The sequence below is a fragment of the Ochotona curzoniae genome, unplaced genomic scaffold (genome assembly GCF_017591425.1).
Source record: "Ochotona curzoniae isolate NIBS_2020 unplaced genomic scaffold, NIBS_Ocur_1.0 scaffold_1852, whole genome shotgun sequence".
Classification (NCBI taxonomy): domain Eukaryota; kingdom Metazoa; phylum Chordata; class Mammalia; order Lagomorpha; family Ochotonidae; genus Ochotona; species Ochotona curzoniae.
The window spans coordinates 52,031,284-52,046,166 of record NW_024467087.1 but is presented as its reverse complement, the minus strand read 5'-3'; positions in this window follow the sequence as shown (position 1 = coordinate 52,046,166).

The following is a 14,883-nucleotide window of genomic DNA, read 5'->3' as shown; positions in this document are numbered from 1 at the left end:
AGAAGAGATCTTAAGGAAGGGTCGCAACCAATTAATATCCCCCACTAATTTCTGAAAATCATTCAAAGTTCGCAAATGAGAAATCTTGAGGCTTATCTTTTGAGGCTTAACATATGTTTCTGTAATTAAAGACCCTAAGAAGGCTTTCACCTGCTGCATTTGAACCTTCTCGGATGAAATTATAAGGCCATAATCCTGTAGAGCCCACTTCAGATCAACGTAAATCTGTAACAACTGATCTTGCTTTTGGGCACAAATTAAAATATCGTCCATATAATGGACGATGCGGGCCGCTGGAAAACGATCTCGCAATGGTTGTAACACTTGGGCAACATAGAGTTGACACATAGTAGGACTGTTAGCCATCCCCTGGGGCAAACTTTTCCATTGATATCGCTTATCTGGCTCTTCATGATTAATGGAGGGAATAGTAAAAGCAAACCTCTCCCTATCCTTCGATGCTAACGGTATAGAAAAAAAGCAATCCTTCAAATCAACCACTAATAACGGCCATTGCTTAGGGAGGGATGACAAAACTGGAAGGCCACGTTGAACGGGACCAAAGCACTGCATCTGTGCATTTACAGCTCTTAAATCATGTAGGAGACGCCACTTTCCTGATTTCTTTCTGATAACAAAGATAGGAGTATTCCAGGGAGAAACAGAGGGCTCCAGATGTCCCAAATGTAGCTGTTCCTGAACTAATTGTTGAGCAGCTTGGCATTTTTCAAGAGAAAGCGGCCATTGGGGAACCCAAACCGGCTCTGCTGTTTTCCAAGGTATGGGCAGCTGCGTGCCAATGGCCGCTACTAAAAACCCAGACCTTTACGGCCTGGATTTCCCCGGGGCTCAATTGGCTGGACAATACCTTGACTCTGTTTACCTAAACCCTTTCCTTGAATATAGCCCATTTTATCCATCAACTTTTGAGAGACTTCAGAATAACCGGAGGCATTGGAGACTAGTCGTATCCCCATCTGTTTAAGAATATCTCTTCCCCAAAGGCAAACCGGTAGGTTCAGGACATAGGGTGTGACTGTCCCGCAATTGCCTTCCTTATCCTTCCACTGTAGGGCTCTGGCACTTTGGGATGGAGCTTGTTCAAACCCCAGACCGCGTAGGCTGTGAGAAGTTTGAATCAAAGGCCAATCACGCGGCCAATACTTGGAGGTTATGATGCTCTTATCAGCTCCTGTGTCTAAAAGCCCCATAAACGGTCTATTCTCTATTTGCAACTCAAGCATGGGTCTATCGACCATATCCATCATTAAATTTATATAAGGAACCTCTACTCGGGTCTGGACAGTCTTGTCTGCACTAATTAAAGCTGGTAAAAATATGAGTTGGGCTATAGGATCACCTGGCGCAACAGCAAAAACACCTCGTGCAACTGAGCACAGCACTGAAAAAGAGCTAGCTTCCGGATGTAAAATTCCAGGTGTTACAATAAAACCTTGAGAGCTCAAGGCTGCTCGGCCTATCACAAGCCCGACCGCACCGGGTGGTACCGTGTCGGTACTGTTAAGATGACCGGTACCGGCGTAATGCCGTCCTCTGGTTTTAAGAGGACTCCGGTGGCGGCACAGAGGTCCAGGCTTGCAGGGTGTCGCTCCTGGCGGGGTTCCCTCGTGCCTGACGGAAGAGTGCCCGATCGGTCGAGGGGACCTGGGCCTTCGGTCCCCATCTCCCGTTTTTTGACTCCTGGCTCGAGAGAGGGCGTCCTCCTATGTCCTTCACTGACTTGCACTCATTGGCCCAATGTCTACCTTTGCGGCACCGTGGGCACATCCCAGGAGGCTTATTGCTAGGCCCTGCACGGCATTCCCTTTTCATATGTCCTGGTTTACCACACTGAAAGCACACAGGTGATGTTCTCTCCCTATGATTAGACCTCACAATGGCGGCTGCTAGTCCATGAGCTGTTAAGGGGCCTCCTGTATCCCTACAAACCTTTAGCCAATCTGAAATTCCCTTGGACTTACGATCCTTGAGTAGGGCTCTACATTCTGCATTACACTGCTCCCAAATTATCTGCTCTTCCATTTTAGTGTTCTGATCTCCCTCTCCAAAGGTCCTTTCCACGGCCTACATTACGCGTGCCACAAAATCAGCAAAGGGCTCATCTGGCTCTGCTTAACCTGTGTAATGCCCAGTTTCTCTTGCCCTTTAAGTGAAAGGGCCTTCCAAGCCTTTATAGCTGCAGTAGAGATCTGGGTATACACTGGCCATGGATATCTATTTTGATCATCAGAGTATTGGCCTTGTCCGGAAAGCATATTATAAGTCCAGGTCAAAGCATCACCGCCACGCTGTTGATTTGCCCGGGCGGTCTCAGCCAAAAGCTCTTGCCATAGGCTCTTCCAATTTAGATATGATCCGATATTAGGGAGAACAGCCTTCACCACAAATTGCCAATCAGAGGGAGTCATATTCATTCCCCCCATACGTTCTAACAGGGACAAAGTGTAATTGGCATGAAGACCGTATTGCTTTACAGACATGGCCAATTCTCGCACTAATGCTGCATCTACCTGTTTGTGAACTCTTTCCCTTTCTTCTTCTAAGACGGGGAACATATCTTGAAGTTCCCGGCGCGCGGCTGCATCGATGAAGGAAGAGCCGGCGCCATAATTCATGGGCGGGGCAGATGGCGTCACAGGAGGAGGAGCCATTGATGAAATGGCTCCAGAGTCCTGAGGCCATGGGCCGCGCGTGGCCGGCGCAGTAGCACCGTCATTATCTTTCTTCTCCTTTTCTAATCCTTGTCTATTTCCTGCAGGTTTACGTTCTAAGCGCCTATCCCACTTATACCCTTCCTCAGCGTCGGAAGTCTCCGAACTTGATGAGGAAGATACTGCTTTAAGTTTCACCTTTATTTTTTGCTTCAAACCGGTTCTCCTCTCCCGCTCTGTTTCTGAGAGACTATCCTGGGCAGACTGAAGGGCTTCGTCACTCTCTCTGACCGCTCCCTTATGGGGGGCATAAACCATCTGCAAAAATTTCACCAGAGAGACCTGTGCGCCCATGTCTATAACCAGAAGCGGCGGCTCATATACCTCCGATTTATGCTCCTAGTCACCCGAAAGTTCTCCCTCTCAGAGCTCCTTACCTGTCTTTGGCCGCAGTTCTGACTCCGTCCCGTTTTGAACGGGAGGCTCCCTCCAGGTCCCGGGTATTCGGCACCAGTTGTCGCGCCCACGTGTCTTACCGCCCAGCAATAAGACGCAGACGCGTGTGAAGTCTCCTGCGGTAAAATTTATTGTGCACACTAACATGAGGAAGGAAGCGTGAATCCCGGCAGGCTTCTACTCTTATGTGCTGTCTGGCCCCGCCTCCGCCGATGATAGGTCGGCGTCATGATTACGCAGGGTTCTGGGCGACTGGATTCGTCAGTCCCAGTGTTTACGTGCCTGCCGCGCCGCAGCTCACTGCGCATGCGTTAGGCGCATGCGTGGTACTGCCAAAGCTACGTGACTATCCACCAGGCACCAAGATCTAGCCTCTCTGGCCGGCGCCATTTTGGGTACGGCATGTAGCCAGTACATACAGATATGGCTGGCAACATTATTACACAGAATATAGTTAATATTTTGATGTTTCAAAAATAGTCAAGTTGTTTTTCTTTCTGTGTGAATACCTCAGAAATAATTGTTTCTAAAAACTATTAATTTCAAACTTACTCATCACTGAAAACAAACAAAAAACCCACCGATAATTGTGCCTTGTCAAACAAACGCTTGAAAATATTTTAGAATTGAAGGCTGAACACGAATAAAGTATTGATTTTCTTTATGCACATTCAAGCAAATGTTTTGTGTGCATAATCAGCTGTGAAGAGATAAAACTCAAAGTGTTTAATTCTGCTAGAATATATATAACAGAAAATCTGTATACTTTCACAATGTGCTTGTAGTACATGTAATAATGACACGCATATTTTTTCAAAGAATTATTTACTAATTAGGGAGGCAGAGAGACAGTCAAAAAGAGAAAAAGAGAAAGGGAGACTGAGAGACTAAGAGTCTGATGGAAAAAGCAAGAGACCTACTATCTATTTTGTAGATTGTTCACTTCCCCAAATGGCCATAACACAGGCAGGTCTGGGTCAGGCTGCAGCCAAAAGCCAAGAACCCCACTCTGGTCTCTTGCATGGCTGATAGAAATCCAAGTATTTAAGCTATTTTCTCCTGTCTTCCTGGGTACTTTAACAGGATTCAATATCAGAAGTGGAGCAGCTGAAGCATGAACCTGCCCATTAATACAGGATGCCAGTGTTGCAAGCAATAGCTTACGTTGTTGTCCTAATCTTTATTTCTTTTACATTTGTGTTCTGCATAGCAATGTATGACATGTTGTAAGTCGATATCTAAAAATAGCAAATAATTTTAACACAGCTGCATTGGTCTACTCTAACAGGGATAAATTCTAGATCACAGGGCTGAAGAAATATCGCATGAATGTCTCAGGTCAGGTGATCTTCACGTGCAACAAGTATGCAGAAACTGATATTAAAAAGAATATTATAAAAGTATACTTTATTCCAGCTTTAGGTAACTGTCTAAGTTTTCTTGTACCCAGGCAAGTGTTAAACTGCAGGGAGAAAAGCAGCCAGTAGTTGACAGGTTCTCTGGGACTGGTTAATGCCAAATTTGTGTTAACTATACCAGTGTGACAACATAGTTGCATATATATATATACATATATATTTGAGATATGTGGGGAAGGCGGGGAACATCATGCTGGGATATGCCATTCTGGATCCCAGGCAGGGAGGCTGCAGATTGCTCCAAGAAGGAGATCTGGAGACATACTGTAGGGAGAGTGGCCCAGGGCATATTTGACATGGAAGGAATGACTTCTGAGGGCTTGCACAGACAAGGCCACAGCAATCACAGATAAGTAAGGGAGCTGGACTAGGTGGTTTAGAGGAAGAAAGCTGGAGAGCGTGTCTGAGTCAGGCCAAGGCAGCTGCCTATGTGGAACACCTGGGCTGTGCTAAGTTCCATTGTCAGCTACCTCTGGCACACACAAAATCTGGGGCTGGGCATGGGGTATGCCTGGCTGGACTAAGCTACAGCACCCACAATAAGTGTTGGAACAGGGGGTGCATCACATCAAGCTGGAATGCAACACCAACTAGAATGAAAGAGAACTGGATCTGGGGGGAGATTCTATAAGGGTCTTGTGGGCTTGCCTCTGTGAACTACAGCAAATGCTGGTTTGTGCACAGAGCTGGGGGTGGCCAGGAACTGAGCCAGGTTGGACCACAGAACTCAGCTGACACTTGTGGGATCCAGAGCTGGGAGGGGGCCAGGCTGGGCCAGGCTGCAGCACTCACTGGCACATACAAAGGCCAGGAATGTGGGTAGACTACGTCAGCCAATATTGCAGCACCCACTGGCATGAGTGAGATCCAGGGCTGGAAGCAAGCTATTTGATATGGGAACATGGGGAACCTGAATACTAGGCTGTAGTTCCCACTGGGGAATGCAAGAGCATGGGCTGGGGAGGTGGTCCAGGCAAGGCTGCAGCACACATCAGCATTGATGTGGGCTGGGTCTGGGGACAGGGTGGGCTGAGGTGGGCTACAGCACCTGCTGACATGCAAGAGAATCAGAGCAGAGTGTGGGCTGTGCCTTGGTGGCCTAACATGCAACACCCACAAATGAAAACTGAAATTGTGGATGGGTCATTCCAGGCTGGGCCACAGCACCCACAGCATGTACAGGATCCAGGATTGGAAACCGTCCTGGAAGGGGGAACTTTGGGGACTCCCCTGCTAGGTCTCAGCTTCTACTGGTAAGCATGGGACTTAGATGGTGGTCACTAGCACCTGATTAGAGCATGACTGTGTGTTTTGGTGATGGGGTGAATTGATGGAGAAAGGGTGGCTATGCAATTGGACAGGAAGAATAACTTTTTTTTTTTTTTTTTTTTTTTTACTTTTTAAATGCTCTTGGTAGATTTTTTTTCTATTTTTTAACTTTTGACAGTTTACATAGTTAATTAGGGCACAAAGTTTTAAGGGCTACAGGAAAAGTGGGTAAGACTATTATTTCCACATTTTCCTGTATCTGGGGTAAAGGGGGAGGTAAAGGGAGAAGCCCCAGACAGTCTCCCAGCCATCCCAGGTCCCTGATGTGGAGCATGCTCCTAGGGTTTTAGCTCAAATGGTTTTGATAGTTCAACAGTTATGAATTGCTGTCAATTGCACCATTCCAAGTGCAATGAGTTCGCTGAGGAATCCTCTGATTGACATAGTCCATCTTAGAGTCTCCGTTTGCCCTATTTTTCACTGCTAACACATGGCTAGGGTAGTTGATTGATCTGTTCTGTCCTCTCTCTTTTTATGCTTATGGTTCTGAGTCTGGCAGTTTGATTTGGGGAATCCCTAAAGAAACTTTGTCTGAGGTGATCCCAGACCAGGTTCTTATGTTTGCTTGCCAGTACAGGGCCTGGTACAATTCATCGCCCCAATCAGTTGGTGATTACAATTGCTGGGTCGGATCTGTTTTCAGCCCTGATTTCACTGCTACCAATGGGTGTTGCAGTCCAGCCTGATTCTGCCCAGCACACACTCGGCCTAGTCAGAGCGATCCACAATAACCCCCAGCAGGCCTGCCCCCTGCTCTGGTTCCCATGGTTGCTAGTATGTGCATCAGACTAGTCCAGTCTGTCCCACATCCCATTCAGCTCTCATACATGTCAATGGGCATTGAAGCCTAGTTCAACCCAACCAGCTCCACTATCCGGCCCGCACACATGCTATTGGGTGCCCTTCTCGCTAGCCATGCCTGCCCCTGTCCAAGTTTCCGTGCCCTCCAGTGGGAGTGGTAACCCAAGAGGGAGGAGCCCACTATTTCCTTTCAAGGCCACTCCCACTCCCAGATTATGCACTCTCCAGGTGGTTCTGCAGTTTAACTTGACAGAATTAGCCTCCAGTGCCAGCCTCTGCCAATTGATGCTGTGGCAAAGCCCAACCAATCCCTACTCTAATTTATGCTTGCACCAGTAGGAACAATCAGCCCAGCCTGGCTTTTCCCTGATCTGGTCTACATGAGGTCCATAGGTGTTGTAGCCCTGCCTAGTCTTGTCTGCTCCCATCCCAGCTCATGCTCTCCAGTGGGAGTAGCTGTCCAGCATGGGCACCTCCCCCCCCCACCCACATTTCCCCTGCCGGCTCCACCCCCTCCCTCCCTGGTTGGGCGACCACACCTGTTCTTCACATTTGCCTTTGGTTTGGGTGGGTTCTTTTCCCCTTCTCTGTCAAAAGAACATCTTGATCATTTGTAGGGCAGGTTTGGAAGAGGCATATTCTTTTAGGTTTTCGTTACTGTGGAAAACAAAGACAAAAGAAAGCTTTTTTTGTTTGTTTTTTGCTTTTAGAGTGTGGAATATGTCACTCCACTCTATCTGGCCTGTGGAGTTTCCTCTGAGAGGTCAGCTGTGAATCTGGTTGTCATTCTTCTATAGGACAATTGATTTCTTCATGTGTGCATTTAAGGATCTTTTCCTTATGTTCAAGTGAGGACAGCTTGATTATCATGTGTTCTGGTGAAGTTTGCTTTCAGTCAACCCTGTTGGGAGTTCTGTGCTCCTCCTGGATCTTGTTTCCCAATTATTTCTCTATATTAGGAAAAATTTCCCTTATTATTTTATCAAATACATTTTTAAACCTGGCTTCTCTTTCTGCACCTTCTGGGGCTCTCATAACTGTTATGCTTGGCCTCTTAATAGTGTTTCTCAATTTTTGAATACTTTTTTTTAAAACTTGACCCAGCTCTGCTTCCAGCTTTTTGTGTGTTTCCCCCTGGTGACAGGAAATATCTTCTAATTTTGAGATTCTTTTTTCTGCCTCCTTCATTCATTCTATTTTGGAGACTCTCCGCTGTACTGTTAATTTACTCCTCTGTATTCTTAATTTTTGACATATCAGCTTTCGTTTGATTTATTTCCTGTGTAATACATTTCTTAAATGTCTTGAACTCCTGTATTACATACCTCTCATTGTTGATAAGCTTTGTAACAAGTGTTTTGAATTCTGTATCCCCCATTTTCCTAATGTCTTGCTCAATTAGCTCTGAGGTTGGGCAAGGGTGCTTCTGTTTTGTTCAGCCTGGCCTGCACCAGTCTCAGGATCACCATGGAGAGCTGTAACGTAGCAGGGGAATAACCAAAGCTTTCCTACCAGGTCCACTCTCAGCCACAGATCTTGCCAGGAAGTACCAGAAGTCCACCTAAATGCATTCACAGACCAGACACTTGCTGCAAAGCTTGATGAACAGAGTTGTCCAACCTATTCTGCTTTTTATTCTCTGACTTGACACTTGATTTCCTCTGCTATCCTAGATGAGTTTGTCATCATATCCCTCATGTGCATCCAGGCATGCTTGTTCCAAGCCCTGGCCACTCCTGCTCACCAGTGGGAGCTGTGGCCTAGCAGGAGGATTTCACAAGTACTGCTACCAGGTCCACTCCTAGTTCCAGTCCTGTGTGTCCTGGAAGGTACTATGGCCCAGCCTGACTTGACTTGGTTCATTTCCAGTCCTGGCACTCATTGGCAGGTACTATGGCCTAGTCCAACTGTAGCATGAAGGAGTACTACAGCCTAGCCCAGCCTGGCCCATTCTCAGACCCAGCTCTCAAGTAACCAGCAAGTGCTGCATCCTAGCCCAGCCTGTCCCACACCCATTCCGGCTCTTGTGAGCTCAAGCAGGTGCTGGATCTAGCCCAGTCTGGCTCATCCCCACAACCAGCCCATACACATGCTGAAGAATGCTGAAGCCTTGCCCAGTCTGGTCTGCCCTCAGCCCTGGCTCTCACAATCACCAGTGGGAGATGCAGCCTAGCAAGGGAGTCCCCACAGTTCCTCTATCAGGCCTGTTTATAGTCCTGAATCTTGCACCTGCTGTTGAGTACTTCTACCCAGCCTGGAATGGCTCACCTACAATCTTGGCTCTTTCTGCTGGGTGTTACATCTTAGCTCATCAGGCACAACCTATGCCCTGTCCTGGTTCTCATGTGTATCAACGGGTGCTAAGACCTGACCTGCCCCCAGCCCTGAATATTTTGCTCCCCTGGGAGAACTCTAGCCTAGTAGAAGGTTTCCCAAGGTCTTCTAGCAGACCTGCTCACATCCTCAGATCCCATGCATTGTTGGTGACTGCTGCAGACATGCCTGGCATGGTCTGCCCTCATTCCCAGCCTTTGCATGTGCTGGCAGGTGCTTCAGCCTAGCCCTACCCAGCCTCCTTCTAGCCTTAGCTCCCACAAATATCAGCTGGGTTCCTGTCAGGTGAGTATGTGGTCCAGCCTGGCTCAACCCATCAGTGCCCCCCAGCTCTTTGTGCAAAAAAAGTGGGTGCTGCTGCCCACAAATCCCCTACACAATCTTCTCCCAGATCCAGTTTTCTTGCAATCTGGTTTTGCAGCCCAGCCTGATGTGGCCTATCCCTTGTTCCAATATTAGCAAATGGGTACCACTGCTTAGTTCTACTAAGCAGGCTTTCCAGCCTTAGCTTTTGTATGTGCTGGCTGGTAGTGGGTGATGCTACTGAGCCCAGCCCAAATGTCCCTATCAGTCAGGTGTCTTGGCCAAATGCAGACATGCCCTTCCTGATCTCAGCTGCCTCATCTACCTGTGAGTGCAATGACTAGGTCCATGGAAGCTTCCAGAAGTTACTCCTCCCATGTCAAACAAACCATCAGTAACCTCCATCCAACATGTCCCCAGATCCCCTTGCTCAGGTGATCTGCAACACCACCACCCATACACATACCATGCAATGGCATGTTGAATGCCTGAGGGACAGGGCGTTGTATCCCGACCCAATGTCCTTTGCCTTCCCCACATACCTTTAGAAAGAGAGAGAGAGAAAAAAGCAACTATGCTGACGCACTTGTACAGTTAACGCAGATTTGACGTTAACCAGGCCTAGAAACTGCTATTGGCTACTTTTCTCCCAGCAGTGTAATGCTTGCTTAGGGTCAAAGCAACCTAGGCAGCTGCCTACAGCTACGGTCTTTATTTGTTTGAAAAGCAGAGGAAGCAAAAGAAACAGAGAATTTCCATCCACTTGTTTATTCTTCAAATGTACAGGACAGCCAGGACTGAGCCAGGCTGAATCCAGGACTTGAAATGGCAATCTGATATGGGAATCTGGTTTCACAAGCAGTGGCTTCATCTGATGTACAGCAGTGCTGGCCCTTCGGGTCTTTTTTAGTAAGAATAACAGATAGGATACGGTTGGGTATCTACAAGCAGCATTCTCATATTTAGTGGACCAATAGAAAACCAATCACGTTTTCTCCCCATTTGAGTATTTGCAAAGAGACAGATATAGTGAAAAATGTGAAATGTGTAATGAATATGTCAACCTGTGTTCTGTCTCTAACACACAGATATAAATATCACTGATTCAATCATACTAACAAATGGAATTTCTCTTATGTTTTCAGAAGAAATACTTTAAATTGGGTTAGTGCTTTATTAAGGCAACAGACATGACAGACATCCTAAGACTTTGTACATTTTATTTTTACCAGATAGACAAGAACTCATTGTGGGAGTTTGGCATTCAGCACCCCTTAGGAGCTGCTGGTTTGCCTGCTTGCTGCTCTACTTCTAATCCAGTTCCCAGCTAATTTTCTGAAAGCACTTTTGGCCTTTTCAGCCACATGGGAGAGACCCAGATGGAAATTCTAGGACCCTGGCTGTGCTTCTCCCAACCTTGCCATTACAGCCATTTGGGGAATTAACCAGTGGTGTCTCTCTCTCTCTCTCTCTTTCTCTCTCTCTCTGTATAAATATATCCTTCTATGTAATGGCCCTTCAAACAAATAAATGAATCTTCTTGAAAAGATCAAAGAAAACAATGATATGACCTCCAGAGGCTGAATTGGGAGTAATTAGGAACCATTCCAGTGTGAATTACTTTGTTGCTATTGAGATTGTTTTGAGCCCTCTACGAAATGCAGAAGCTTGGATGTTTGTTTGTATCTGGAGAAAAACAGGCAGATGTTCCAGCTATACACTTCTGTCTAAAATGGCAACAGCTGCAGAACACAAGTAATATAAGAAAGAAAACAACTGGAATAGTGTTGGAAATGAGAAGAGGAAGATGCAAGCAAAGAGTAGTTTTTGAGTACAAATTATGGCACTTCATGTTGATTTTCCTCCACCAGAAGCTGGCTGTTGTTCCTCTGCAGATATCAATACACATGTTTCCAGGGATTCTGAACTTGCACATTTATTTGTCAGAATGTAATGTCTTCATCATGCTCTCAAGTCAGAGACCAAAAGAAATAGTTTCCACACTCATATTTCATAAAAGATATTGAGAGTATAAGACACACTTAGAACCAGTGATAATAAAAGATTTGACTTAAAATTAAGAAAAAATATAAATAGAAAATCCATTTTACATTAGCTGTAGATTACAAATAAATGAAACACACCAGCAGCATCCTGTATCAGAGTACCAGTGTTGTTTTAGCTATTTCACCTTGAATCCTGCTTTCTGCTAATGTGCCCTGAAAGACAGCCCAAATATTTGGGTCCCCAACATCACTGTGGGAAATCAGGATAGGGTTTTTGGCTTCTGGCTTTAGCATGATCCACCCTTGGCTGCTTTGCCATTTGGTGAGTGAACATGGATGATAGGTTCTCTCTCATTCTGCCTTTAAAAAAAATAATTTAAAAAAATCACGGGGTCAGATGATTTTATGGTAAAGGACAGTATGCTAAAGCTGAACTCATAGAAGCAGGGTGTGCAGTAGTAGCTACCAAAGGAATAAGTGGTAAATGGAAAAGGAGAAAATTTCTTTTTTTTTTAAAGATTTATTTTTATTATTTTTTCATTGGAAAGGCGGATATACAGAGAGGAGAGACAGAGAGGAAGATCTTCCGTCCGATGATTCACTCCCCAAGTGAGCGCAACGGGCCGATACTATGCCGATCCGAAGCCAGGAGCCTCTTCCGGGTCTCCCACGCGGGTGCAGGGTCCCAAAGCTTTGGGCTGTCCTCGACTGCTTTCCCAGGCCACAAGCAGGGAGCTGGAAGGGAAGCGGGGCTGCCGGGATTAGAACCGGCGCCCATATGGGATCCCGGGCGTGCAAGGCGAGGACCTTTAACCACTTGCGCCACCGCGCCGGGCCCAGAAAAGGAGAAAATTTCAATGAAATGGTACAAAGGTTGAGTTAGACATGAGCAGTAAATGTCAGTGAACTATTGTGCAGAGAGAGGCCATAATAAATAATAATACATCGTACATTTTAGAAAAGAACAAGTGTGTTTATAGGTTGTGAGGTTCAGCATAGCCAAGATCTGACTTTTCTCCAAATCGACTTGCAGGTTTACCTCATTGCCTATCAAAACTCACAAAAGATTATTGCTAGACATTGAGAAGTCTACTTTAATACAGATACAGAAAGGCAAAAGAATCAGAATAATGAAACAATTTTGAAAATAATAGTGTAGTGGACGTAATCACTCTATCAGCTGTTAATACTTGCTAAGTAGACATAAGACACAGTGATATTGGTGAGGGTTAAGCGTATTGATCAATGAAGCAAATTGAAAATCAAGAAATAGACCAAAAGGTTATACAAAATTCATGTCTTGTGAAGGTGCAAAGAAACCCCATTCAGGAAGAATTGTCTTTTCAACAAGTACTATTGAAACAATTAGAGATAATAGGCAAAAATTTGAAAACCTTGATTTAGACATCACACTTTAAAAAAAATTAATCTGAGACAAACGACAAATTCACATGTCAATCTTAAGCAATCAAACTTTTTATTCCAAAAGTAGAAAAAGTGTCCAGATTGTACACAGGATAAACAGTAGTCTGTTCAATAAATGGTGCTGGCAAAATAAACATATATAAGTAGAGGAATGAAATTAAATCCATAACTCTCACCATATGCAAAAATCAACTCATGATGGATCAAAGTTCTAAACGTAAGATGAGAAAATGTGAAACTGTTAGAAGAAAACATACGGGCAACACTTCAAGGCATTGGTGTAGGTAAGATACAAACAAGCATATGCAGCACAAGCAAAACTGAACACATGGAATTACATTAAACTCAGAAGCTTCCGTAGAGGAAAGAAAACAACCAGTAAATGTGAACAGAATCGGCTGAGAATTTAACAGAATGGGCAAGAATATTTGCAAGCTACTTCCTTATCTGACAAATGATTGCAGTCCAAAATATGTCAGCAACTAAAAAAGCTTAAGGGCACAATGAAAAAACCCGTTAAGAAATGGGCAATGGACTTAAACAGATAATTACCAAAAGGAAAAATACAGATGGCAATTAGCCATCAGGCAAACACAAATCAAACCCATAGGATATCATGTCATGCCTGTCAGAATGACTATTGCAAAAAAGACAAAGAATAACAAATGCTGCAGAGAATGGAAAAGGTGAACTACTATACACTGTTGCTGAGAATGTAAACTAGTGTAGCAATTGTGGAAACCAGAAATTTAACTGCTCTCTTATCCCAAATATTCCTAATGACTGTATATTGAAGGGTTTGGGGTAAAACTAGGGGGTGCTGGGTGTGGTTCAGTGAGTCTGTCCAAGATACTAACATTAGATGTTAAACAGGGAAATAGTTATATTACTAATCATATTACTACCTTACAATATTCATTTTGAAAATTTAAAAATAATATTCTGAAGTAAGAATAAAAGAAGAAATGGCAGAAAAATCTTTAGGATCAGTCTATGAAGAGTTCTAATGTTTGATACCAAAAGTATGTTCCATTAAACTTGAGATTGGTAAGTTGGAATTTTTAAAGTTTAAAACTTACTTTTAGTAAGAGACTTTAAGAGCATTAAAAGATAAGCTACAGAATTGGAGAAAATATTTCAAACCACATATTCATGGAAGTCTTTGTATCTTCAACATATAAAGAATTTTATATAAAGAATGAGGAGTTTGCTTGAGGGCCGAGTATGAAGTGGGCAGGATTGGGCTGGACTGCAACACCCATTGGTTCGCATGGAAGACAGGGCTGGAAACACAACTGACCCAGCAATTGCAACCATCAGCATGTGCATAAGCTGATGGGGTGACGGACTGTGCCGGACCCTGTACTTGCAAGCCAGGCAAGAACAAGGTCTGGGATCACCTCAGACCAAGTTTCTTTGGAGATTTCTCCAACTAAACTGCTGATCTCAGAACCCCAACCATGAAGAGACAATGTCAGCCAGTGTATTCTGAAGAGATTTCATCGTGATTGGAACGGCGAGATTGGCAGCAATTCAGAACTGTTGAACTATCAAAACTGCATGAGCAGGACCCTCAGAGTATGCCCCACGCCGGGGACCTGGGATGGGTGGGAGGCTGGGTGGGGCTTCTCCCTTTATCTCTCACCTTACCCCGGATACAGAAAAAAGATAATAAGATTAATGTGGAAACAATGGTCTTACCCACTTTCCTGTTGTTCTTGACTCTTTGTGCCTTAATCAACTATGTAAAGATTATTTGAATAACATTTTTAAATAAAAAATTTAAATAAAAATTTTTTAAAAAGAATGAGGAGGCAAAATAAATATCCAATGTAGGTAAAAAATAGGAAAATCCATGGGACATTTCACTGAAGGATATATAGATGGCAAAAATTATGAGGAAATATGTCCGCATCATTAATCAGAGGAGAAATGCAAATACAGCTCACCTATGGAGATAATTAAAAATGTTTCAATGGTAACAACACCAAATGCTGCCAAGCATGTAAAGAAACAGGATAGTTTGTTCATGAGAATCCAAAACAGCAATGTCACTCTGGGGAAAAATAATTTCTTTTAAAAACAACACGGGTCCAGCGTGGTAGCCTAACGGCTTAAATCCTCACTTTGCACTCGCTG